General features: G+C 43.3%; 1 long non-coding RNA gene and 3 pseudogenes across 1 annotated transcript in view; 3 read left to right on the forward strand and 1 right to left on the reverse strand.

The window, feature by feature from the left end:
• LOC148773262 (uncharacterized) overlaps positions 1-27688 on the reverse strand; it is a 201957-nt gene that overhangs the window by 44885 nt on the left and 129384 nt on the right. The window lies entirely within an intron of this gene.
• LOC129563849 (ferritin heavy chain pseudogene) lies at positions 1156-14496 on the forward strand (annotated as a pseudogene).
• On the forward strand, positions 15066-15653 carry LOC129563850 (ferritin heavy chain pseudogene; annotated as a pseudogene).
• Positions 19108-19845, forward strand: LOC129563851 (ferritin heavy chain pseudogene; annotated as a pseudogene).

Consider the following 27688-nt stretch of genomic DNA (forward strand, 5'->3'; position numbering starts at 1 on the left):
TTCTCGGATTCACTGGCCTGTTGTGTGGAGAGCAGAGTGAGATTGGACTCTGTAACATAATCATATTTTTTAAAAGATACACTCTGCTCTGAAGTTTTCTCATTTTGTGTTTGTACTTAGTTTTATATTCTTCATTAATGAAAAACTGAATGAAATGGTTTATACACACACACACACACACTTACTTCCTTTCTGGAAATTTGAGTCCCAGTCAATGCTTTTTTGTTGATTATTCCTTAGAAAAGTTGGTTAAGTTTTAGGGTTCCCTTAGTTATATATTTTACTATTACCTACTTATTTAGGATTAATGATAAGATTAAAAAATATCTGAGAAACACCATTATCACCCTTTAGGACAAATATATCCATTCAAGAGTATTACTAAGATTTTATGGAGTAAAATTATAGGGATACTAAATATTCAATAAATATTCGCTGAATGAATGAAAGATAATTTGAGATCAGTGGTATTTCCTACCACTGTGGCTCATTCCAAACAACATAATTGAGAGGTTAAAAAATGCTTGCTGAAGGTGGCGCTCCACTGTCAGACAAGTGTGAACTTGACCAGAAACAGGAAAGTGGAGATCACTGGGGTTATAATGAGGTCCAGGAACCCAATGAAGAACCTATCAGAACCTGTCATTAGTATGGGTGTTGAAGTCACTGAGGAGAGCTGTCTTCAAATAGAACACTGTAATAGTAAATAATAAACTATGATACCAAAGAGCACTGTTTAATTAAACAGTCATATTAGGGCCCTATTCAAATAAGTTGTGCAAAGAAATCACATACATGATTAACGCAAAATGGATGCACTTATAATTTGTGAATAATGCTTTAAAATATTATATCATCCAGAAGCTCATCACAGTTGCCCTGCATCACCCAGGTTTTGGAGGAACCCAGGATGCTGCGCTCATGCTCTGCCCACTGACACGCACCACCCTCCCACCCCACCCCAATTATGGAACCGGAACCTCCTCTCGCCCCTCCCAAGCCCGGTAAGGGACTTGACTCCCACTCCCTTGCAGAGCTGCCGACCTGACCTGAGACGCCTGCTCCTGGCCACCCTCATTGTCCACCCTGGGAACTCTGTGAGGCTGGTGGTAATGGCCCCTCAGCTTCACATTCGCCCTCTCACCCACTGCAACCATGTCTCCCACCAGGTTGCCTGTGCCGCCCTTGCAGGTACTTCAGAACTACCGCCCCGAGTGTGAGGCCGCGGTCAACAGCCACGCCGCCCTGGAGAGCCACGCCTCCTTGCAGTGCCTGGCTATGGCCTTCCACCTCGACCGTGATGACGTGGCCTTGAAGCACTTCTCCCGCTTCTTCCTGCTCCGCTCCAACGAGCACAGCGAGCGGGCTGAGAATCTGCTGTTCCTGCAGAACCAGCGTGGTGGCTGCACCTGCTTCCTGGACATCAGAAAGCCTGAGACCCAGCAGTGGGGAGAGCTGACTCCAGGCCATGAAGAACAGCCTGCACCTGGAGAAGGGCATCAACCGGAGCTTGCTCGACCTGCACCAGCTGGCCACTGACAGCAGCGACGCCGACCTGTGCCACTTCCTGGAGACCCGCCACCTGGACCAGCAGGTCAAGTTCATCAAGGAGCTGGCGGACCATGTCAGCAACCTGAGCAACACGGGGTCCCCGGAAGGCGGCCTGGCAGAGTACGTCTTTGACAAGCTCACCCTGGGTTATGGCGACAAGGAAGACAGCCTGGATTGGACTTTCCCACAAGTCCTGGGTGACTGCCCAATGTCACTCTGCCTGCCATGCAGACAGCAGTATTGCCCTCGCAGAAAAAGTTCACCTAAGTTTTCTCCTTCCAGTTTTTCCAGTTCTTCACATAAAGTTATTGGTTCTTCAAATAAAGTTATTAGTTGATGCATCAATAAACATCTGTTTGATTTGTGTGTGCAAATCTCTCACCTTTTAAACCTTGAAACAGATATCCAGGAGTCTCTCCAGCTACCCAGGCCCTGTCCATGTGCAACTCAGGGTCTCCACCAGAGAAGGTACTCCATGGGACCATAGAAAATACAAACTCATTCCTCCACTAGTAAACAATGTCTGGTGGGGGGTGGTCTGGGGCCCTGGTGAGTGTGAGTGCCTGTGCAGAGACAAAGCATAAGGTACATATACACAATGGAGTATTACTCAGCCATTAAAAAGAATACATTTGAATCAGTTCTAATGAGGTGGATGAAACTGCAGCCTATTATACAGAGTGAAGGAAGCCAGAAAGAAAAACACCAATACAGTATACTAACGTGTATATATGGAATTTAGAAAGATGGTAACGATAACCCTATATGCGAGACAGCAAAAGAGACACAGATGTATAGAACAGTCTTTGGGACTCTGTGGGAGAAGGTGAGGGTGGGATGATCTGAGAAAATAGCATTGTAACATGTATATTATCATATATGAAACAGATTGCCAGTCCAGGTTCAATGCATGAGACAGGATGCTCAGGGCTGGTGCACTGGGATGACCCAGAGGGATGGGATGGGGAGGGAGGTGGGAGGGGGGTTCAGGATGGGGAACACATGTAAACCCATGGCTGATCCATGTCAATGTATGGCAAAAACCACAACAATATTTTAAAGTCATTAGCTTCCAACTAAAATACATAAATTAAAAAAATAAAATGCATAATAAATTTTAAAAAAGTGACCTGAAAATCATAATTGAGGTTAATCTGGGGAAAGAGTGAAGGGGATGGGGTTGGGCAAGGGTTGAAATGAAGGGGGTTTTCACTTTATGTGAAATGTTACTGCTTAATTCTGGGTAGCAAGAAGGGGGATCCAGAAGTCAGCTTGGCAAAATCCCTCTTTGACAAGCTCAAAGTGAAGAAAAGCCCTGGTGAATGGAGGCTAGAATTATCTGGCTTCAGAAGGGAATAAACTGCCTATTTTCTGCTCTGTTGCCATCTCATTTCCTTGAGCTATATAATCAATATTACATAGGTGATTTCATTTAGGCAATAATCCTGTAGGATGAATGGCATTATCCCTGTTTTTTTTTTTAATGATAGGTTTATAAGTGGTGTTTGTATGTTTCTTTCAGGTGTTCAGACCTTGAGCCCAAGTTCTCTGTTGTTCCCAGCCTTGAATGACGTAATTCACACTTGGTGCTCACTAAACACAGAGGTCTCTTACTCCTCAGCTGCCTCTCTCTACTTTTAGGTCAAAATTGTGCTTCCTAAAAGAGTTATCTGTACTTTTTTTTTCTTCCCTGGAAGAGTGAATTTCTTTCTGTTAAGTTTAGAAGTTGTAATACATCCATAAGATTCAGAAATCGAAGTATATAAAAAGATTTATTGTGAATTATTCATTCTATCACTGTTCTCAGGCTCCCAATTGTCTCTATCCAATGGGTGTTTCTATGGAGAGACAGGACCTTGGGTTTTCTTACTTTGATAGTGACCCTGAAATCACCCAATTCAATGACTTCAATATATTTACAGAGCTGTAGAGACATTACTTTGCCAACAAAGGTCCGTCTAGTCAAGGCTATGGTTTTTCCCATGGTCATGTATGGATGTGAGAGTTGGACTGTGAAGAAAGCTGATCGCCGAAGAATTGATGCTTTTGAACTGTGGTGTTGGAGAAGACTCTTGAGAGTCCCTTGGACTGCAAGGAGATCCAACCAGTCCATTCTAAAGGAGATCAATCCTGGGTGTTCATTGGAAGGACTGATGCTAAAGCTGCAACTGCAATACTTTGGCCACCTCATGTGACGAGTTGACTCACTGGAAAAGACTGATGCTGGGAAAGGTTGGGGGTGGGAAGAGAAGGGGACGACAGAGAATGAGATGGCTGGATGGCATCACCGACTCTGTGGACAAGAGTTTGAGTGAACTCTGGGAGTTGGTGATGGACAGGGAGGCCTGGCGTGCTGTGATTCATGGGGTTGCGAAGAGTCGGACACGACTGAGCGACTGAACTGAACTGAACATCCATCATCACAACTAATTTTAGAATATTTTCATCACACCCCGAATACCTCATGCCATTTACAGTCACTCTGTAATACCACCCCCAGACCCTGGCAAACACTGATTTTTGGTCTCTGCACATCTGCCTTTTTAAGACATTTACTATAAATGGAAATATAACAATATGCATTCTTTTCTGTTTTCTTTCACTAGGCATAATGTTTCTGAGGCTTATCTGTCTTATATATTGGTACTTTATTTCTTCTTATTGCTGAATAATATTCTACTCCATGGATATGCTACTTCTGTTCATTCACCAGTTGGAAGACACTTGAGTTTTTACTTATAATTTCAGTGAATATTGCTGCTGCAAACATTCACATACCAATTTAAAATAATGTTTTAACTTCTCCTGGCAAGATATTTTAGGACTGATATTGCAATGGCATATGGTGAACATATATGTAACTTCATAAGAAACTGCCAATCTAAATAAAAACAAAAGTAAACAAGTGAGACCTAGTTAAACTTAAAAACTTTTGCACAGCAAAGGAAACTATAAACAAGGTGAAAAGGCAACCCTCAGAATGGGAGAAAATAATAGCAAATGAAACAACTGACAAAGGATTAACTTCCATAATATACAAGCAGCTCTTACAACTCAGTATCAGAAAAACAAACAACACAATCAAAAAGTGGGAAACAGACCTAAATAGACATTTCTCCAAAGAAGACATACAGATAAAACACATGAAAAGACACTCAACATAGCTCATTATTACAGAAATGCAAATCAAAACTACAAAGAGATAGCCCCTCACACTGGTCAGAATGGCCATCATCAAAAAGTCTACAAACAATAAATGCTGGAGAGGGTGTGGAGAAAAGGGACCCCTCTTGCACTGTTGGTGAGAATGTAAACTGATACAGCCACAATAGAAGACCGTATGGAGATTCCTTAAAAAACTAGGAATAACAACACCATATGACACAGCAATCCCATTCCTAGGCATATACCCTGAGGAAACCAAAACTGAAAAAGACACATGTACCCCAATGTTCAGTGTAGCATTATTTACAATAGCTAGGACATGAAAGCAACCTAGATGTCCATCAACAGATGAATGGATAAAGACATTGTGGTACATATATACAATGGAATATTATTCAGCCATAAAAAGGAACACATTGGAGTCAGTTCTAATGAGGTGGATGAACCTAGAGCCTATTATACTGAGTGAAGTAAGAAAGAGAAAATATATTGTATACTAATGCATATAGATGGATTCTAGAAAGATGGTATTGATGAATTTATTTGCAAGGCAGCAATGGAGAAACATATAGAGAACAGACTGATGGACATGGGGAGAGGGGAGGAGAGGGTGAGATGTATGAAGAGAGTAACATGGAAACTTACTACCATATGTAAAATAGATGGGCAACGGGAATTTGCTGTATGTCTCAGGGAAATCATACAGGGGCTCTGTATCAACCTAGAGAGGTGGGATGGGGAGGGAGGTTCACGAGGGAGGGGACATAGGTATACCTATTGCTGACTCATGTTGAGATCTGACAGAAAAAACAAAATTCTGTAAAGCAATTATCCTTCAATTGAAAAATAATTAAAAAAAAAGAAACTGCCAATCTGTTTCCCAAAATGTCTGCATAATCTCTCATTTCCATCAGCAATGTGTGAGGATCCAATTTCTGTGATGTTTTGGAAATACACAAAACTGCCTATTTACTTTAAATCATAGCCATTCTACTAGGTGTTAAGTAGTACCTTATTGTGATTTTTAAAAAATTTCTCTAATTACTAATGGAGCTGAGTATATCTTTATTTACCCATATGAAGAAATGAAGAATACTGTTTAAAGTAGCTACATAAATAAATATAAAAGCCACTATTATTATATATTTCACTTAGAACTCCTTGTGTCCTCTAGGATATTTAAAAAGTCATAAAGTTTGTCATAAATGTATACTAATGGGAACACAATATATATAAGATATAATTTGTGACAGCAACATAAAGGGGGGAATATGAAACTGTGTAGTGGCATATTTTGTGCACTATTGAAGCTAATTTACTACTAATTCAAAATACATTGCTCTATATTGAAGATATTAATTGCAATCTGTAAGGTAATCATTTAAAAATAAAAATATACACAGAAAATTAATGAGAGGGAATCACAATGGTTCACTACAAAAAATCAAACACGAAAGAAGTTAGCAATAGAGGGAACAAGGAACAAAAGTAAGATATATAGAAAATAAACAGAAAAACAGCAGAATAAGTCTCCCCTTGTTATTAATTACAAGAATGACTGGAATGCATGTAAAGCCTTGCTTAGAGGAAAATGTATAACTTAAGAGCCTAAACTTAAAAATAAAGATTTCAAATATTACTTTACACCTTAAGAAACTAGAAGAGCTAGCACAAAGAAGGAAATAATAAAGATTAGAGAGGAGATATACGAAGTAGAGAATGGGAAAACAAGCAAATCAATGAAACTGATAGTTCTTTCCTTAAAAATATCAACAACAGTAACAAACTAAAGAAGTAGAAGAAAGAAGTAACTAAAACCTGGAATGAATATGGGGACATCACTACTGATTTTACAAAAAATAATCTAACATAATGCAATGAACAATTGTGTCAACAAATGTGGGATAACCTAGATGGAACAAATTACTAGAAACAAACTACCACAACTTAATCAAGAAGAAATAATCTACAAAGATCAGTAACCAGTAAAGAGATTGTTGAGAGGCTATTTATTATTGATTCAAGGATACGTCCAGGATGAATCCTACTAAACATTTAAAGAAGAATACCAATTCTTTCTAAATTCTTCCAAAAAATAAAAGGAACACTTCTTAACTTATTCTATAAGACCGGTATTAACTGATACCAAAGTCAGATACTGACATCAAAAGCAAACTACAGAACAATATCCCTTATGAGTATAGATATAAGCACTCTCAACAGAGTACTAGCAAACTGAATGCAGCAGCATATTAAAAGTATTATATACTGTGGTCAAGTAGAATTTTCCCTAGGAATGCGAGGTTGATTCAATACACAAAAATCAACTAATCATACTAACAGAATGATTGGGAGAAAAAGCATGCAATCATTTCAACGGGCACAGAAATATTTAACAAAACTGAATACCATTTCAATATTAAAACACTCAACAAGCTATTATTCAATGGTGAAACAACGAAAGCTTCCCCTCTAAGGTCAGGAAAAAGAAAAGGATGCCTGCTTTTGCCATTTCCATTCAATCAGAAATCTAGCCTTACCATTTAGGCAAGGAGAAAAAGACATCTAATTAAAATGGAAGGAGTAAAACTATCTCTATTCACAGATGACACAACCTTACATAAAGAGAATCCTAAAGAACAAAAAATTATAAGTAATACTTTCTGGAAAATTGCAGAGCACTGCTTCAACACACAAAAATAAATTGTACTGCATACATGATCAATGAATAATCTGAAAAGGAAATTAAGAAAACAACTCCATTAAGAGCATCAGAAAGAAAAAAATACTTAAGAATAAGTTTAACCAAGGAGGTGCAAGACTTTTACTGTGAAAACTACAAACATTGCTAAAATAATTTAAACTAGGTCAATATGAATGAGAAGACATCTCTTGTTCATTTATTGAAATATTTAATATTGTAAATATGGTATCAGTCCCCCAAAGAGTTCACAGATTCAATGCAATCTCTCAAAATCCCAATAAAAAATGTATCATAATAAATTTTGGAATATTTTCAGTGTCCCCCAAATAAACCTCATTTCACTTAGCTAGCATTTCCCAAGGCTACTGGGAAAAGGATATTATATTTTTGCAGGAATGGACATGCTGATCCATTACATACAAGTGATCCAATACATACAAGTGAAAAGAAAAAAGATGATCAAATGGACTTGATTAAAATTAAAAACTAAAAGACAAATTGCAAATGGGAAAATATTACACTATATATCTATGACAAAGAACTAACATAATATTTAATTTTATTTGCCAACTTGACTGTACCAAGGGATGCCCAGATATTTGGGCAAATATTATTATGAGTGTGTCCCTGAGGGTGTTTCTGGATAAGACTAACCTTTGAATCAGTAGAATAAATAAATAAAGCAGACTGACTTCCCTAACAGGGGTGAGCCTCATCCAATCAATTGAAGGTCTGACTAGAACAAAAAGGCTGACCCTTCTTTAAAAGAGGAGGTATTTTTCTTTCTTTTGGACTTGAACTGAAACATTAGCTCCTACTGGGTATTGAGGTTGCTGACCCTTAGACTGGAACTATACCATCAACTCTCCTTGGTCCCTTGCTTGACACTGCAGATCGTGGGACTTGTCTTTCTCAATATAATTTCATGCCTTTTTCTCAGTACACTGTAGAGCCTTCTTTTGAATAAATGAATTTACTGTGCTATGATTCATCAGTTCAGTTCAGTTCAGTCGCTCAGTCGTGTCCGACTCTTTGCGACCCCATGAATCACAGGACGCCAGGCCTCCCTGTCCATCACCAACTCCTGGAGTTCACTCAAACTCATGTCCATCGAGTCGGTGACGCCATCCAGCCATCTCATTCTCTGTCGTCCCCGTCTCCTCCCGCCCCCAATCCCTCCCAGCATCAGAGTCTTTTCCAGTGAGTCAACTCGTCGCATGAGGTGGCCAAAGTACTGCAGTTTCAGCTTTAGCATCAGTCCTTCCAATGAACACCCAGGATTGATCTCCTTTAGAATGGACTGGTTGGATCTTCTTGCAGTCCAAGGGACTCTCAAGATACCATATAATTCACCCTCTGAATTTTATATCCAAGAACTTGTAGTATATCCATAGTTATACATCCATCATAAATTTTAGAATATTTTAATTGTCCCCCAAACAAACTTCACTCCGCTTAGGTAGCATTTCCCGATACCCCTACCTGCCCAATCCTAGGCAATTACTAATTTGCTTTCTGTGTATTATAGATTTGTCTGTTCTGTACATTTCATATGAATGGAACTGTACAATATACACGTTCCTTTTTGGCTTCTTTCACTTAGCATGTTTTTGAGGTCCATTCAAGTTACAGAACACATTATTACTATTCTTTTTATTAATGAATAATATTCTGTTAGATGGTAACATCACACTTTCTATATCCATTCATCATTTGATGGGCATTTGGATTGCTTCCACTTTAAATAATCTCCCAGGGCTGTGGTAACAAATTGCCTTGAACTGATGACCGCCCCCACCACTCCCGCCATAAAACAAAAACCACATACTTATTCTCTTAGAGGTCTGGAGGCCAGAAGCACCAAAACACGTTCATTCGGCCCAAATCAAGGTGTCAGCTACGATATAGACCCTCCGAGGATCCAGGGGAGAATCTTCCCTTCTTCCACTGTCTGTTTGCTGCTAGCTTTCCTTGGCTTCTGCCTGCATCCCTCCAGTCTTTAAGGCTGTCATCTTCAAATCTGTGTTCTATCTGCCCTTTACATTTTCCTCTCTGAGTGTGAAGCCTCTATCTCCCTCTTCAGTGGTTGTGTCTGACTGCATTTAGAGCCCACCTAGATAATCAAGCATAATATTCCCATCTCAAGATCTTAAAAGTAACCACATCTAAAGACAGTCTTAGTTTCGCCACATAAGATCACATTCATGGGTTTCAGAGATTCGTATGTAGATTATTTTTGGTAGTGTAATTTTCAGCTTACCATAGTCTTCCCTCTGACCCCCAAAGGTCACATTTACGTCACATGTGAAATACATTCATCCATCCCAACATCCCATTGAATCTTAATCCTTTACAGTATAAACTCAAGTCCAAACTTTCATATGATGAGTTTAGAAGTCCTAAACCTAAGTGTCAGCGTTATCGAAATCAGAGAGTGAGACCCTGCATATGATCCACCTTAGGACAACATACTTGTCCATCTCTATACCTATAAAACTAGAAAACAAGTTGTTGTTGTCTAGTTGTGTCTGACTCTTTTGCAACCCCAAGGACTGTAGCCTACCAGGCTCCTCTGTCCATCGGATTTCCCCGGCAAGAATGCTGGAGTGGGCTGCCATTTCTTTCTCCAAGGGATCTTCCCAGACCAGGTATCAAACCTGTGTCTCCTATATTGGCAGGTGGATTCTCTGTCATTGAGCAATCAGTTCAGTTCAGTCGCTCAGTCATGTCCGACTCTTTGCGACCCCGTGAATTACAGGCCTCCCTCTCCATCACCAACTCGCGGAGTTCACTCAAACTCATGTCCATCGAGTTGGTGATGCCATCCAGCCATCTCATTCTCTGTCGTCCCCTTCTCCTCCCGCCCCCAATCCCTCCCAGCATCAGACTCTTTTCCAGTGAGTCAACTCGTCGCATGAGGTGGCCAAAGTATTGGAGTTTCAGCTTTAGCATCAGTCCTTCCAATGAACACCCAGGATTGATCTCCTTCAGAATGGACTGGTTGGATCTCCTTGCGGTCCAAGGGACTCTCAAGAGTCTTCTCCAGCACCACAGTTCAAAAGCATCAATTCTTCGGCGATCAGCTTTCTTCACAGTCCAACTCTCACATCCATACATGACCACTGGAAAAACCATAGCCTTGACTAGACGGACCTTTGTTGGCAAAGTAATGTCTCTGCTTTTTAATATGCTATCTAGGTTGATCATAACTTTCCTTCCAAGGAGTAAGCGTCTTTTAATTTCATGGCTGCAATCAGCATCTGCAGTGATTTTAGAGCCCCAAAAAATAAAGTCTGACACTGTTTCCCCATCTATTTCCCATGAAGTGATGGGACCAGATGCCATGATCTTTGTTTTCTGAATGTTGAGCTTTAAGCCAACTTTTTCACTCTTTTTCACTTTCATCAAGAGGCTTTTGAGTTCCTCTTCACTTTCTGCCATAAGGGTGGTGTCATCTGCATACCTGAGGTTGAGCAATCAGGGAAGCCCAGAAAACAAGTTACCTCTTTCCAATAAACAATGGTAGAACAAATCAAGTACAAGAGTTTTAGCCATTCCTATTCCAAAATGGAAAAAACCAGAACAAAGAGGTCACTGATTCCAAGTGATTTCAAAGCCTAGTACGGATATTTCATTAGGTTGCCAGGCTTGGAGGAATTCCTTGCAGGTCAAAATTTACCCCTCTGTGCTGACGGCTCCATGTTCTGAGCCCAAAGTTCTTCTCTTAAAGCTATTCTTCATTTTTCTTAAAGGGTAGCATATGTCTATCTGAGTGGTTGTATTTGCTTGTTTCCTGCATATAGGATTTGGAAACCCTGTGACATTCCTTTGTTTCATCTTCTCTCTGTTGCACAGGGACAGCCTTGGCTTTCTCTCCACATGCTTTCCTAACAGTGCATCTCCTAACTTTAGCACCTTTTCCATTCTGGAGAGGTAAGAATACCTCCAATTTTGTACTTTACCACTAGGCCTGTTGATCCATTTTGAGTTAATTTTTTGTCACTGTAGTACTGATTTGGAACTGTGTGCAGTATATTAAGTTACATGATGATGCCCCATCTGTTATTTTTTACTAGGTTCATCAGTCAGTTTCAATTGTAATTTTTTATTTGGTTGTAATAATTTGTTTCTACAGTTTTTCAAAGTATACATGTTATCTGAAACAGAGGCTAGCAAACAATGGCTTACAACCTGAGTCTGACCCACCATCTACAACCCACAAGCTAAAAATGGCTTTTGTATTTTTAAATGATTGGAAAATGTTAAAAGAACAGTAATCGATGACATGTAAAATTTTTTCTAAAATTCAAGCTTCAATAGCCACAAATACAATTTTATTGGAACACAGCCATGCTCATTTGATGACATCCTGTCATTGGGGTGCTTTTGCACCTGGCTGTTTTTACACTACAATGGTAGTTCTCCTAAGTTCACTTGCCTTATCAGTCTTACAGTTGAAACTGACCCACTGAAAAATAGACACGCGAGATGGAGAAATCATCACCCTTCTAAGGATCAGACATCTGATTTCATAAGAGCTCACTAACTGCTGAAAATTTCATTTAAACTGGAGTGGGATGCCATTTCCTTGTTCAGGGGATCTTTTCCACCCAGGGATTAAACCTGTGTCTCCTGCATTGGCAGGCTGATTCTTTAAGGCTGAGCCAACAGGGAAGCCCACGATGAAATATTACTCAGTCAGGAAAAAAAGAACAAAATAATGCCATTTGCAGCAACAAGGATGGACCTAGAGATTATTATACTAAAGTCAGACAGAGAAAGAGTAATATTGTATGTTATCATTCATCTGCAGAGTCTTATTTTTTTTTTAAAAAAAGGTACAAATGAACTTATTCACAAAACAGAAAGAGACTTACATATATCAAAAATAAACTTATGATTACCAAAGGGGAAACGTGGGGGAGAGGGATAAATCAGGAGCTTGGGATGAATACACACACACTATACTATATAAAATAGATAACTAACAAGGCTCTACTGTATAGTAAAGGAAAATTTACTCAATATTCTGTGATAACCTATATGAGAAAATAATCTAAAAAAGAGTGGATATATGTATGTGCATAAATAAATCATCTTGCTCATCACATGGAACTAACACAACATTGTAAATCAACTATATTTCAATAAAACTAATTAAAAAAATTAAAAACTGTATTTAAAAACTCTAAAATTGTATCTCCAGCTGGAGATTGCTTCTCTTTCATGTTGCCTTCCTTTTTCCAGAGATCCAAATAAGCAAAAATCATCACTTATCAAGATGTGTTGTTGTTTAGTCACTAAGTTATGTCCAACTCTTTGTGACCCCACGTACTGTAGCCCGCCAGGCTCCTGTCTCCATGGGATTTCCCAGGTAAGAATACTGGAGCGGGTGGCCATTTCCTTCCTTCCCCAGGAGATAGTCCCAACCCAGGGATCAAACCTGCACATTTCCTGTGTCTCCTGAATTGGCAGGAAGGTTTTTGCTTTTTTTTTTTTTAAACCACTAAGCCCCTAGGGAAACCTACGAAGATTTACAATTTTCAATATTCAAAGAGTTCAAATTCCAATCAGTCCAGCAGTGGCAAAGAGCAAGGAAAGTGTGTTCCACTAATGCTTTTCCCCCCCAGATTTCCCTTACAACATTTATATAATTAGAAGAATATTTTATATCCATGTCATCATACACCCAGAAGCAATTAGCCACAAAGTACAAACTCATTTTTTATGATTCTTTCTTATTCCTCAGCACAAATTATTCACTCAAACCCGTAACAAGAAATTCAAAATGTATGGGTTTAACATTACAGATCCTAGGGACTACCCTTGTGGTCCACTGGATAAGACTTCAAGCTCCCAATGCAGGAAGTCAGGGTTCGACTCTTGCTCAGGGAACTAGATCCCACATGCTGCAACTAAGAGTTTGCATGTCACTAAAGATCCTGCAAGGCACAGCAAAACTCCAAGATCCCACATGCTGCAACTAAGACTTGGTGCAGATAGATGCATAGATAGATGTATGGATGGATAAATAGATCAATCAATCAATATTAACATTACAGATTCTGGAGATATAGTCTAGAATATGACATAGAAGGGCAGTGCAGTTCCCATAAGAGCTAAGTCAAAGAAATGGCTGGAGTGTCCCCTCCTGCCTTTCTCCCTTCTGTGATTTATCTAAAGCTTTGTTTCAGTCCTGATAATTGAATGTAACCATTTTCCTCGCACTTGGAGGACAGAACAATGTAAACGGTTTAACATTTTGCACCTGCTCAAGCTTATTTTTTGGAAATGTGGGGGCCCTTTTTCCTGCATCCTGGAGGCAATACAAAAACCAAAGGCTTTTTGGACATTTTTCCTCAGTTAGCCTGCATGGCTAAAAGCAGTCAGGGGAAGGAGCAAGCCAACTCCCCTGGTGTTGGATCTATCAGTTTCACATTCCATAGTTACCATTCACCCCTCACTACAGACAGCAGCCCACCTGCTGTTTCATACCGTGGATGTCTCCATAGCCACCTAGGTAACAAAGGGTGACAGTGAGTGTCCTTAGCCTACCTGAATTCTCCATGCCATGCATTCCCCAAAGGAGAAGGTCACTGAATAATTGACACATTCTGCCCTCCAATACAAATGAGACTGTACATGAAATGGACATCCCAGCTCTAGAGTTGATCCATGCTAATTAGCCAGGCAAATCAAATAAGTCCTTTATTCCTAAGTTTAAGTGGAGAAAGGTTTGTAAGATACTGAGGGAAGTAAAAGAGAAGATCATGATGAACAAAACAAACTATTTCTGGAGAAAAACTCACAGATATAATGCAGAAAACTGAAGAGAATATTATTGAACCTTCAAATACAGAAACGTACCATAGAAGGAAACAATCAGAGCAGGTCTCCCGAACACCCTGGTGGGAACGGCTCCACACGGCAGAAAGTGAGTGTTGGGCACATAAAGCTTCACCTGTATTGACACTCGCTCCTGATCGTTATGTTGCCACCTAGGTGCTACCTCCTGTCACAGCAGTGACATTAGAATCTCAAAGGAGAACAGACCCTACTGTGAACTGTGCACCTGAGGGACAGAGGTTGTGCTCTCCTCAGGAAAATCATCCTGAAAACATACTCTCCCTCCAATGGAAAAATTGTCCTCTAAGAAACCAGTCCCAAGTGTCAAAAATGTTGGAGGATGCTGAATTAGAGAACGAGAAAAAGTTCTTTCAAATTATTATTAATGCAAACTTTAAAACTTAATAGGTATCAGGTGCTCAGGTCAAAGCATTCCTGCGTCACCCAGGCTTTGATGGAACATGGACTCAGTGCTCCAGCCCCGCCCACAGGCCCCGCCCACATGCCCCGCCCACGGGCCCCGCCCACAGGCCCCGCCCACAGGCCCCGCCCACGGAAGAGAGTGACCTCTTCCGTAAGGGACCCAAAGGCCAGGCGCTCACCCCACACAAACGGTCACCATTTCCTGTCCATCCCAGAGCCCGCACCCAGCCACCTTCCCCCGAGCCCACCTCTGGCTGTCGACACTTCATGGGTCACCGTGAGAAGGCTCTGAGGAGGCGGCCAGCACCTCCACACCCGCTGCTGCCCACCCCGCTGCTGCCCCCGCCGTACCGCCCTCATCCGAGGCGCCTTCCGAATGGTGGCGACGATGCCCGCCATGCTGCCCGCAGCGGCCTGACAAGTGCGCTTCCACTACCGCCCCAAGCGCGAAGCCGCGGGCAGCAGCTGCGCTGCCCTGGAGCGCCACGCCTCCCTCCAGTGCCTGGCCAGGGCCTGCTCCCTGCACCCCAACCAGGACATGGCCTTGCAGCACTTCTCCCGCTTCTTCCTGCTCCGCTCCCGGGAGCACAGCGAGGCGGCCCACAGCGAGGCGGACGAGAGCCTGATGTTCCTGCAGAACCAGCGTGGCGGCTGCGTCCCCTTCCTCAACATCAGGATGTCCGACAGCCGAGAGTGGGAGCACAGCCTCCAGGCCATGCAGGACGCCCTGCTCCTGGAGAAGAGTGTCAGCCACGGCCTGCTCGACCTGCACCAGCTGGCCACCGAGAGCAGCGACGCCCGCCTGTGCCGCTTCCTGGAGACGCGCCACTTGGACCAGCAGCTCGAGTTCATCAAGGAGCTGGGGGACCATCTCACCAGCGTGCGCAAGATGGGGGCGCCGGAAGGCGGCCTGGCAGAGTACGCTTTTGACAAGCTCACCCTGGGCGCCGGTGACAAGGACTGAGCCTGGACTGCACTTTCCCCTGAGTCCCGGGTGACAGCCTAAGGTCACCCTGCCTTGGGCCCAAGGTCACAGTGTTGCCCTTGCAGAAAAAGTTTACCTAAGTTTTTTTCTTGCATTTTACCAGTTCTTCACATAAAGTTATTTGGTTCCTCAATAAATGGTCTCTGTTTGATTCTTGTGTGCAACCCTCTCACCTTTTGAACTTTAAAACAGGTATCCAGGAGTCTCTCTCAGCTACCCGGGTCTGGTCCATATACAGCTCAGGATCTCTGCAGAGGGATGGAAAAGGGGTTCCTGGGATCCTGGAAAACACAGGATCTGCATGAGCAAAGTAGGTGGAGAGGGCGGGGTGGGCCATCTGAGGCCCTGGTCTATGTGGGTGCCTGTACATGGTAAAATGATATATATATACACACACATATATATACACCGTAGTATGGCATTCAAAATACTGTTTGTCTCTTAGGGAGAAGTGAAGGAGATTGGACAGGGAGTAAAACAAGGGAGTCTTCAACTTTACCTGAAAACCTTTAGGTGAATAGATTATGCAAATGTTGAAGTCTATTGCTTCTGAGTAGCATGTGGGGTCCTAAACAGGTATGGCATGGTCCGTCTTTAACAGTGTCTCCCTGGACAGCACGGATACTGGTAAGTAAGCCACAGGCTGACTTCCCTATAGACACAGGAGCGACATCCTAGCGCACTACGCCAGTCACGCAGATTGCCCTTAAAACACATGCATCATATATGTTGTTGCTCAGTCTCTAAGTCATGTCCAGCTTTGCAACACCATGGACCACAGCATGTCAGGTGTCCCTGTCCTTCACCATCTCCCAGAGTTTGCTCAACTTCTTGTCCACTGAGTTGGTGATGCTAACAATCTCATCATCTGCCACCCTCTTCTCCTCCTGCCTTCAATCCTTCCCAGCATCAGGATCTTTTCTAATGAGTCAGCTCTTCACATCAGGTGGCCAAAGTATTGGACTTTAGCTTCAGTCCTTCCATTGAATATTCAGGGTTGATTGCCTTTAGGATTGACTGGTTTGATCTTGCAGTCCAAGGGACTGTCAAGTCTTCTCCAGCACCACAGTTCAAAAGCATCTTTGGCACTCAGCAATTTTTATGGTCCAACTCTCTCTCACACACACAGAAACACATATTTTCCCCCCTTCCATTGTACCCTTTCTTCCATTAAAGTAATCATACCAGAAAACTCAAACTACCTCAGGAGAAGGGCTGAAAAATATGTGGTCAAGGTTAAGGTCAAATTTTTGTTTTTGAATAAAAAATAAGACTCCCCGAATGTGAAGCCAGTGATTTCGGCTCCTTTAAAGAAAGTAGGTGAGTGATGGTGAGTTGAGGCTGGGAGACAAATTAGGAGACATGGTAGCAGGGCAGAAAGACAGTGGTGGCTGGAAATAGAGTGGTTGCTGAGGAAATGAGATCTTCACATGTTCCAGATGGATTCTGGAGACAAGATTTGCTTATGGGACAGAGGAGAAAAATGGGAAATGGTGGGAAATAATCTCCATTCCAGGTTTTGCCCTTGATCACCTGGGTTGAAAGTGTTGCTATTAATTAATCTGGGGATGTTATCAGGAAGACCAAAAGGATGTGGGAAGGCATGTCATGTAAGTCTCAGTTGCCTATTAGATTCAGAAGTGGAAATGCCTTGCAGGCAGACAGAAAACTGAATCTGAAGCTCATGTGGAAATCAAGCACTGCTCTGTAGGGCGTTTCTGGGGTTAGACCCTTGTGTGCCCCTCCCACCTCTTGTCCCTAAAAAAGCTTACAGTAAATTTAATCAGAGAAGAGAAAATGTACAGAAACAAATGAAAACACTCAGCCAAGAACAAATAATAGTTTAGCCATTAAAACACCTTCAGTTTCTTCTCAAGGGTTTATATAATATTCTGAGATATGTCCTTTAGTGGCACTGCAGTTACCAAAACCCCACCATGTAGAAAGAGTTAACTACATGCTGGCCACAAGAATGTATAACCCAGACCTGCTGAAACCAGAAGGTTCATGACTGAGATTCCTGAAAACATCACCGTTACCTTGCCATCAATGGATCAGAGAATTGAACACAAGGTGATCATGCACCCCGAGACCCTTTGCCTCACACTGTTGTGAAAAACCTTCTGGTGAAAGCAACTGGAGAGCTGGGGTCTTCTCAGCATGAGCTGCCGGTTCTTGCCTGGCCTGCAATAAAGGCTGTACTTCCCCTTATACAACCTGTGCCAGTAGACTGGTTTCACTGTGTTTTGGGGGAGTGCACCCCAGGCTGGTTGAGTAACAAGGTGAGATAGCAGCACTGAAAATAAACACAGGGGAGTCAACATCTTGAGAGTGCTGGACTCACAGGACTGGGTAAACTAACTACTGGACAAGAAGATAAGCAGAGCCCTGGAAGATTAAGTGAGAGATCACAAGGGTCAGGCCACCTATGCTTTCTCGTTACATTTCTTTGGTTCTGAAATACTTATATATGGTATGTAATGTATCATGAGTTCATTTAACCAACCTAGGCCTACTGAACCAGTTCAACTAATAAACAAGTGCTCCCCACTGTCTGTGTACAGGAAGCAGCTTATGTGATGCAGGACTGTGTGGGCTGCTCTGTTGTACAGGTCTGTATAGTCAAAGCTATGGTCTTTCCAGTAGTCATGTATGAATGTGAGAGTTGAACCATAAAGAAGGCTGAGAGCCAAAGAATTCATGCTTTCAAATTGTGATGTTGGAGAAGACTCTTGAGAGTCTCTTGGACAGGGAAGAGATCAAACCAGTCAATCCTAAAGGAAATCGGTCCCGAATATTCACTGGAAGGACTGATGCTGAAGCTCCAACACTTAGGTCACCTGATGGAAAGAGCCGACTCATTGGAAAAGACCCTGATGCTGGGAAAGATTGAAGGCGGGAGGAGAAGGGGGCGACAGAGGATGAGATAGTTGGATGGCATCACTGACTCAATGGACATGAGTTTGAGCAAACTCCGGGAAACAGTGAAGGACAGGGAAGCCTGGCCTGCTGCAGGCCACAGGGTTGCAGAGTTGGACATGCCTTAGCGACTGAACAACAATCTCAACAATTTGTGAAATCGAGAGGAAGGGATTCTACATGATAAGGAGGAAAGTCTTCTACATCTTGCTTGTCTCACCAGGATGCATGCCTGTCCTTTCTTCTCACAGTCCCATCCCTTCCTCATCTCTCTATCTGCTCATCCAGTGAATTCCATGCCGAGGGCTCTAAATTCTTGCTACTCAAAGTAAGCTCCCTGACACCACGAATACTGGCTTCATTTGGGAGTTTGCTAGAAATGCAGATTCCTAGCCGGACCCCAGAACAAGTGAATCAGAATCTGTACTTGAATGGAATCCCTAGAGATTCATGTGCCAGGGAAAGCTTGAGAAGCACTGATCTACAGAATCTCCTCAGGCACTCACCATGCAAAATGGTTGCCATTTCCTGTCCATTCCAGAGCCCACACCCAGCCACCTGCCCTGTGGCCCAGAACCTACCTCTGTCCACCGTCATGTGTCACCATGAGAAGGCTCTGAGGAGGCAGCCAGCACCCCCCCACATGCTGCTGCCCTTGCTGCACCTCCCTCATTCGAGACACCTTCCAGATGGTCTTGTAGCCGCCTGCCATGCCATCTGCAGTCGCCTCGCAGGTGCGCCAGCGCTACCACCAGAGTGCAGCAGCTGCACCGCCCTGGAGCTCCTCGCCTCCCTCCAGTGCCCGGCCAGGGACTGCTCCCTGCACCACCACCACGACGTGGCCTTGCAGCACTTCTCTGGCTTCTTCCTGCTCCACTCCCAGGAGCACAGTGAGATGGCCGAGAGCCTGATGTTGCTGCAGAACCGGCGTGGGGGTAGCTTCTCCTTCCTGGACATGAGAAACCCTGAGACCCAAGAGTGGGAGAGTGGACTCCAGGCCATGCAGAACAGCCTGCACCTGGAGAAGTGCGTCAACTTGAGCCTGCTCAACCTGACCCAGATGGCCACCGACAGCAGTGATGCCGACCTGTGCCACTTCCTGGGGACCGGCTACCTGGACCAGCAGGCCAAGTTCATCAAGGACCTGGGAGACCATGTCAGCATCCTGAGCAACAAGGGGTCCCTGGAAGGCGGCCTGGCAGACTTCATCTTTGACAAGCTCACCCTGGGTGATAACGACAAGAAGGACTGATCCTGGACTGGACATTCCCCCAAGTCCTGGGTGACTGCCCAAGGTCACCCTGCTTGCCATGCAGACCGCAGTATTGCCCTTGCAGAAAAAGTTCACTTAAGTTTTCCTTCTTTCAGTGTTTCCGGTTCTTCCAATAAAGTAATTGCTTCCTAAAGAAATAAAGGTGCCTTGTTGATTCATGCGTGCAAACCCTTAACTGTCAAGTTTTAAAACAGGTATTTGGGAGTCTTCTCGAGCTACCAATGCCCTGTTCGCAGGCGGCTCAGGATCTCCGCAGAGGGAGGGAAGAAGGGGATCCATGGGACCCTGAACAATACAAAATGTGCCTTCCCCTAATATACAATGTGGTTTATGGGGTGGGGGTGGGTGAGGTGAGGCTCTGGTGAATGTGGGTGCCTGTGAATAGATGAGCTATAGAAATATGGCCTGAAAATCATGGTTGGGGTTGATCTCCAGAAACTGTGAAGGGAAAGGGATTGGGAAGGGAATGAAATAAAGCGGTCTTCATTTTGTTTGGAGCAGACTTCTGGGTAGCAAGATGGGGGCCCTGGATGCTGGCATAGCCGAGTCCCTCTCTGACAAGCTCACCCTGAGCTACAGTGACAATCTAAGTGCAGCAGTGCTGGCTTTCCTAGAGACACACTTCCTGTGGTCACCACTGTTGAGCATGGATGCTGCCCTTACAAAACATCCATGTGTGATTTTTACATGAACTGTACCACCCTGTGATAAAGTAGCATGATACCACTCAAAATTTACCTCAATTCTATTGAGGGCGATTCTGTATAGCCCTTCTAGTGTGAAAAATATAAGCTCATGATGAAGGTCAATTTGTGATACTGAATATACAGTAAAATGAAGCCCCCTGAATATGAAGTCTGTGGCACTGGCTGCACTGAGGAATGTAGAGGGGGAAGGGTGGAAGCTGGGAGACCACTTAGTAGGCATCACAGCTGGTCCAGGTGAAAGACGATGGTGGTTTTACTGCAGTGGAGGATGAAGAAATGAAGAGATGCAGACACATGGCAGATGGATTTGGATACATCAGCAAGGTTTCCTCATGGACCAGAGAGGAAGAGTGAGATATGAAGAAAGAAGTCTAATTTAGCCTGGGTTGATGGTGGTGCCCTTTTGTCAATTTGGGGTCTTTTGCCAGGGGCACAGCTCGGATGGAAGGTTGGAGAAGGCATGTCATTTCAAATCTGAGATGCATATTAGACATCCAAGTGGAACTGTCATGCAGGTAGCCAGAAAAATAAATCTGGAGTTCAGAGTGGATGTCAGCTTTAGAAACAGACCTATGGGAAATGTCATGATGCCTACATAAATTGTGTTGTGGTCATGTGAGTGGAAAATCTCACTGGAGAGTGGACTAGGAGTATGGCAGAGTCCAAGCCCAGGGTAACTAACATGCAGAAGCAGGGCTGAGGCGATGAAACACCCAGAGGGGTGCTGAACTCAACTTGATCATTAGCTCACTGCAGAATGTGCCCACCTGTGCCCACACCCTGTCACCCCAAATCAGTCTGTTCCTGACCTCAGTGTGGCCTCCTGGGGTCTGCGTTCAGAATGGGGAGAAGACTGAACTTTTTATCTTTTTGTGACTTTGCAGAAAGAAATTTTCCAGTTTAAAAAAAAAAAGATTTCTTAAGGAAATGATAGGGACTTCCCTGGTGGTCCAGTGGTTAAGAAGCTGCCTTCCAACACAGGGGATACAGGTTCTATCTCTGGTCTGGAAATTATGATCCCACATGCCTCAGGAGAACCATGTGTAGCAACAAAGACCCAGCACAGCCAAAAAAAATATTTTTTTCCTCTCCCCCTTTAAAAATTCAGCCTCTGGGTCAACTCCGTTTGATCAGATGAAGTCTCTACACATGTAAACCCTAATATTGCCTTCAGCTAACAAAAACACTCAAAATATGTTTATTTTGTGCCTAGGTGTGGTTAATAAGGCAAAAGTTAAAATTTTACAGATCTTGAGTGTCTTATGGTCCTTGATAAGAGATGGTCCTCAGATTGACATATGGTCAATCTGAGTCTCACTAAAGTTTGCAAACTGCTTTGAATATTTATAAATATTCCTCCCTGTAGCTCAGACTGTAAAGAATCTGCCTGCAATGAAGGGAATCTGGGTTTAGTCCCTGGGTCATGGAGATCCCTGGGAGAAGGGAATGTCCACCCACTCCAGGGTTCTTGCCTAGAGAATTGCATGAACAGAGTAGCCTAGCAGGCTATAGTCCATGGGGTCGCAAACAGTCAGACAGGACTGAGTGACTAACACTTTCATTTTCCTCTTTCTGACAATGTCTCAGATCCTACATATGTCAATTAACTGTGCTCCACTAGATAGAAGCAAGCACCAGGTGAGTAGCTGTTATCTTTATAACTAGAAATTGACTTTTTGGTTGTACTAGGGCTTTGTTGGAGAAGGAAATGGCAACCCACTCCAGTGTTCTTGCCTGGAGAATCCCAGGGATGGCGGAGCCTGTTCGGCTGCCGTCTATGGGGTCACACAGAGTTGGACACGACTGAAGCGACTTAGCAGCAGCAGCAGGGCTTTGTTACTGTGCAGGCTTTTCTCTAGTTGCGGTATGTGGGTTTCTTATTGTGGTGGCTTCGCCTATTGCACACCATGGGCTCGAGGCACTTGGACTTCAGTAGTTGGGGCACATGGGCTCAGCCGTTGTGGTTCCCCGGCTCTAGAGCACAGGTTGAGCAGTTGTGATGCCCGGCCTGAGTTGCTCTGTGAAATGTGGGATCTTCCTGGATCAGGGATCAAACCCAGGTCTCCTGCTTTGGCAGAAGGATTCTTTACCACTGAGCCACCCGGGAAGCCTGAAGCTCCTTCTTACGCTCCTGTTTTGGAGAAACAGTCTGGTGTTGTGGATTCTTCTACATAGATGGCCCGGGTTCAAATCCCATTCTAGCCACTTACTAAATTGAGGGCACTGGGGAATGTTAATTACCTTCTCTGTGCCTCTGTTTTCTCATATGTAAAATAAGGATCAAGAAACTATTGCTTAAAAGAGTAGATGGTTTATTATATAGTAAATGATTCATTTAAATTAAAAGATATTAATTTTAAATATGTTTAAAATTGCCCTCAGGCAGGGCAGTATGAAATGAAACAAGTTCCCAAAGTGCTAGATGACAAAGGTCAACCCAGGGCATTCACACATGTACACTCTCCATTTTCTACCTCAGATCTTATATAATTGGGCTGGAGGGGGGAAGCATATGTAGGGCACAGCTTTCCATATTGGTCTGAATGCCCTATTCCCTTACTGGGGGAAGATCTAACAAAGTTAAATGCCCAAGTGACTTTCTCACCAGAAAAAGTAGACGCTAAAGAACTCCTAGGTCAAGCCTGAACCCTCCAAGCTGTGCTATGACAATGGAGAGACAAACTTCAACCAGAAGTCCCTGAAGAAATTCTACAAAAGGTAAGAGCTGACGCTTGAGTTGTGGGGAGGCCAGGAAGAGCCAAGACCGCTGACCCATTAGTAGGAAAACTCCACCCTGGTGCCAGTGTCAGAACTGAAAAAGCAATAACCTTTAAAGAGCCATGTGAAGTATAAAGCCTATGACAACCACCTTTATTAAATGGCAATTAATCCAAACTCAGTAGTGTAGTGTTAGTGGTTCAGTCGTGTCTGACTCTTTACAGCCTCATGGACTGTAGCCCACCAGACTCTTCCGTCCATGGGAATCTCCATGCAAGGATACTGGAGTGGGTAGCCATTCCCTTTTCCAGAAGATCTTCCTTACCCAGGGATCGAACTGGGTCTCCTGCATTGCAGGCAGATTCTCTACCATCTGAGGTACCAGGGAAGCCCCTTATCAAACTTATCAATAGCAGTAAAATACTCTAATACTGCCGGTATAAAAGCCAGGGGCCACAGATTATTGTTTGCATGGGATCTGAGACCCATTGACTAAATTGTACATGATATATGTCCCATAGTGCCAAATCCTTATATTTTTGCTTACAGTCTTATCCAGAGACTTTTCTGCTTTACAATCTGGACCTAAAAGATCCCTTTTACTGCATACCACTCAGTCCTGAGGCCTAGGAACTGTTGCCTTTGAATGAGATGATCCAGAGACTAATATGAAACAATCTTATTGTTGGATGGTGCTCCCACAAGGATCGAAGAATGCCCCTGCCATCTTCTCGGCAAGCCTTAACCAAGGACTTAAGGGACCGCCAATTAAATGAAGGAGTTGTACTGCAATAAGTGAATAATATACCTAATGGCTAGTAAAACGAAGGAAGCTTCAGGCCAAAATACAATCCTTACTTTTAACTTTCTGGCAGATTGGGGATAAAAAGTCTCCTTGGGAAAAGTGAAAACTTCTCAACTAACTGTAAAATATCTATGATAAAGAAACATATTTCAAATCGAAGGGAGGCATTAGAGGGACTGCATTGATCACCAGAAGGCAATCATGAGGATTTTAGGAATGGCTGGGCTTTGTTGTATTTGGGTCCCTAACTTTGGGATCATGGTAAACCCCTATATGACACTCTTAAAGGAAATGACAATGAGCCACTAAGATAGACTTCAGAATGCCATAAGGCCTTTCTGTACAATTCAGTCAAGTCCATTCTAGCAGACCTGACCTGACAATCCAGATACGGAAATGCTTACAAATGGGAGCAGCTTCATGGACAGGGGACTCTTTGGTATGCAACAGTAACTCATCAGAAGTCCGAGAAGCAGAAATCCTCCTCCAGGAAGGTCTGCCCAGAAGGCAGAGCTAATAACCTGCATGAGAGCCCTGCACCTTGGAGTTAAGAAAAAGGTAACTCCTTATACTCATTCTAAGTACACCTTCTCTGTGGTACAGGTATGTGGGGCCATATGAAAAGAGAGGTCTATGAACATCAGGAAGGAAAGAAATACACAGAGGAGATCCAGGCCTGATTAGACTCTGTTAGAATGCTGGAAGAACCAGCCATAGCTCACTGCCCAGGCCACCAAAAGATGGATAGTTTTATAACTAATGGAAATAATTTGGCCCATCATGCATGCATGCTAAGTCACTCAGTTGTATCCAACTCTCTGGGATCCCATGGACTGTAGCCTGCCAGGCTCCTCTGTCCATGGGATTTCCCAGGCAAGAATACTGGAGTGGACTGCCATTTTGTCCTTCAGGGATCTTCCCGACCCAGGGATCAAACCCACGTCTCTTGTGGCTCCTGAGCTGGCAGGTGGGTTCTTTACCACTAGCGTCACCTGGGAAATAATTTGGCCTGTCAGGCCACAGAAAATCAGCCAGAACCAAAACCCCAGGTCCCAAAGCCGTAGCACTCATCCCACGTGTGGACCTATTGCTGTTTAAGCCTCAGAATTCAGTAATGGACCTAGAGAGCAGATGAATGGGGATGTTATGCTCAATATTACTAATCAGTAGAGCAATACAAATTGAAACTTACCATGAGGGCTTCCCTAGTGACCCAGTAGTTAAGAATATGCCTTGCAATGCAGGGGAAACTGGTTCAATCCCTGCTTCGGGAAGATCTCACATGTCGCTGAGCAACTAGGCCCGCGAGCCACAACTACTGAAACCCATGTGCCTAGAGCCCATGCTCTGCAACAAGAGAAGCAACCGAAATGAGAAACTCACACACCACAGCTGGAGAGCAGCTCCCATGCAGCACAACAGAGAAAGCCCTCACACAGCAAGAAAGACCCAGCACAGCCAAAATATGCAAAGAAACAAACATTTCTCCAAAGAAGACATACAGATGGGCAAAAAGCTCATGAACACATGCTCAACATCAGTAATAATTAGAAAAATGCAAATCAAAATCACAGTGATGTGCCACCTCACAATGGTCACAATGGCCATCATCAAAAAACTACAAACAATAAATGGTGGCGAGGATGTGGAGAAAAGAGAACCCTCTTGCACTGCTGGTGGGAGTGTAAACTGGTGCAGTCACAATGGAGAACAGTATGAAGGTTCCTTATGACTCAGAGACCCCACTACTGGGCATATACCCTGAGAAAACCATAATTCAAAGACACATGTACCCCAATGTTCACAGCAGAACTACTCACAACTGCCAGGACCTGGAAGCAGCCTAAATGTCCATTGACAGATAAATGGATAAAGAACATGTACATATATACAATGGAATAGTACTTGCCCATAAAAAGGAATGAAATTGGGACATCTGTAGTGATGTGGATAGACCTAGAGTCTGTCACACAGAGTGAAGTCAGTCTGGAATAGAAAAACAAATATGGCATAGTCAAAGAATGTTCAAACTACGGCACAACTGCACTCATCTCACACGCTAGTAAAGTAATGCTCAAAATTCTCCAAGCCATGCTTCAGCAGTACGTGAATGGTGAACTTCTAGATGTTCAAGCTGGATTTAGAAAAGGCAAGGGAGCCAGAGATCAAATTGCCAACATCTGCTGGATCATCAAAAAAGCAAGAGAGTTCCAGAAAAACATCTACTTTTCCTTTATTGACTATGCCAAAGCTTTTGACTGTGTGGATCACAATAAACTGTGGAAAATTCTGAAAGAGATGGGAATACCAGACCACCTGACCTGTCTCCTGAGAAATCTGTATGTAGGTCAAAGCAATAGTTAGAACTGGACATGGAACAACAGACTGGTTCCAAATAGGGAAAGGAATATCACCCTGTTTATTTAACTTATATGCAGAGAGAAAGTGAAAGTGAAGTCGTTCAGTCCTGTCCAACTTTTTGTGACCCCATGGACTGTAGCCTACCAGGATCCTCTGTCTATGGGATTTTCCAGGCAAGAATACTGGAGTGGGTTGCCATTTCCTTCTCTAGGAGATCTTCTCAACCCAGGGACTGAACCTGGGTCTCCCTCATTATAGGCAGATGCTTTACCATCTGAGCCACTAGGGAAGTCCCTGTTTTTCATTTAAGTCACTCAGTCATATCTGACTCTGTGTGACCCCATGGACTATATACAGTCCATGGAATTCTCCAGATCAGAATACTGGAGTGGTATTCTGATAGCATTTCCCTTCTCCAGGGCACCTTCCCAACCCAGGGATTCAACCCAGATCTCCTGCATTGCGGGCAGATTCTTTACCAGTTGAGCCACAATGGAAGCTCTATATGCAGAGTACAGCATGAGAAATGCTAGACTGGATGAAGCACAAGCTAGAACCAAGATTTCCAGGAGAAATATCAATAATCTCAGATATGCAGATGACACCACACTTACGGCAGAAAGTGAAGAGGAACTAAAGAGCCTCTTGATCAAAGTGAAAGAGGAGAGTGAAAAAGTTGGCTTAAAACTCAACATTCAGAAAACTAAGATCATGGGATCTGGTCCCATCACTTCATGGCAAACACATGGGGAAACAGTGGCAGACTTTATTTTGGGGGGGCTCCAAAATCACTGAAGTGGTGATTGCAGCCATGAAATTAAAAGACACTTGCTCCTTGGAAAAAAAGCTATGATTAACCTAGACAGCATATTAAAAAGCAGAGACATTACTTTGCCAACAAAGGTCCGTCTAGTGAAAGCTTTGGTTTTTCCAGTAGTCATGTATAGATGTGAGAGTTGGACTATAAAGAAAGCTGACCACTGATGAATTGATGCTTTTGAACTGTGATGTTGGAGAAGACTCTTGAGAGTCCCTTGGACTGCAAGGAGAACCAACCAGTCTATCCTAAAGGAAATCAGTTCTGAATATTCATTGGAAGGACTGATGTTGGAGGTGAGATTCCAATACTTTGGCCACCTGATGTGAAGAACTGACTCATTTGAAAAGACCTTGATGCTGGGAATGATTGAAGGAGGGAGGAGAAGGGGATGACAGAGGATGTGATGGTTGG

Source organism: Moschus berezovskii, chromosome X, assembly GCF_049115385.1.
Source record: "Moschus berezovskii isolate FMDL1 chromosome X, NW_MosBer_1.0, whole genome shotgun sequence".
In the NCBI taxonomy this organism is placed as follows: domain Eukaryota; kingdom Metazoa; phylum Chordata; class Mammalia; order Artiodactyla; family Moschidae; genus Moschus; species Moschus berezovskii.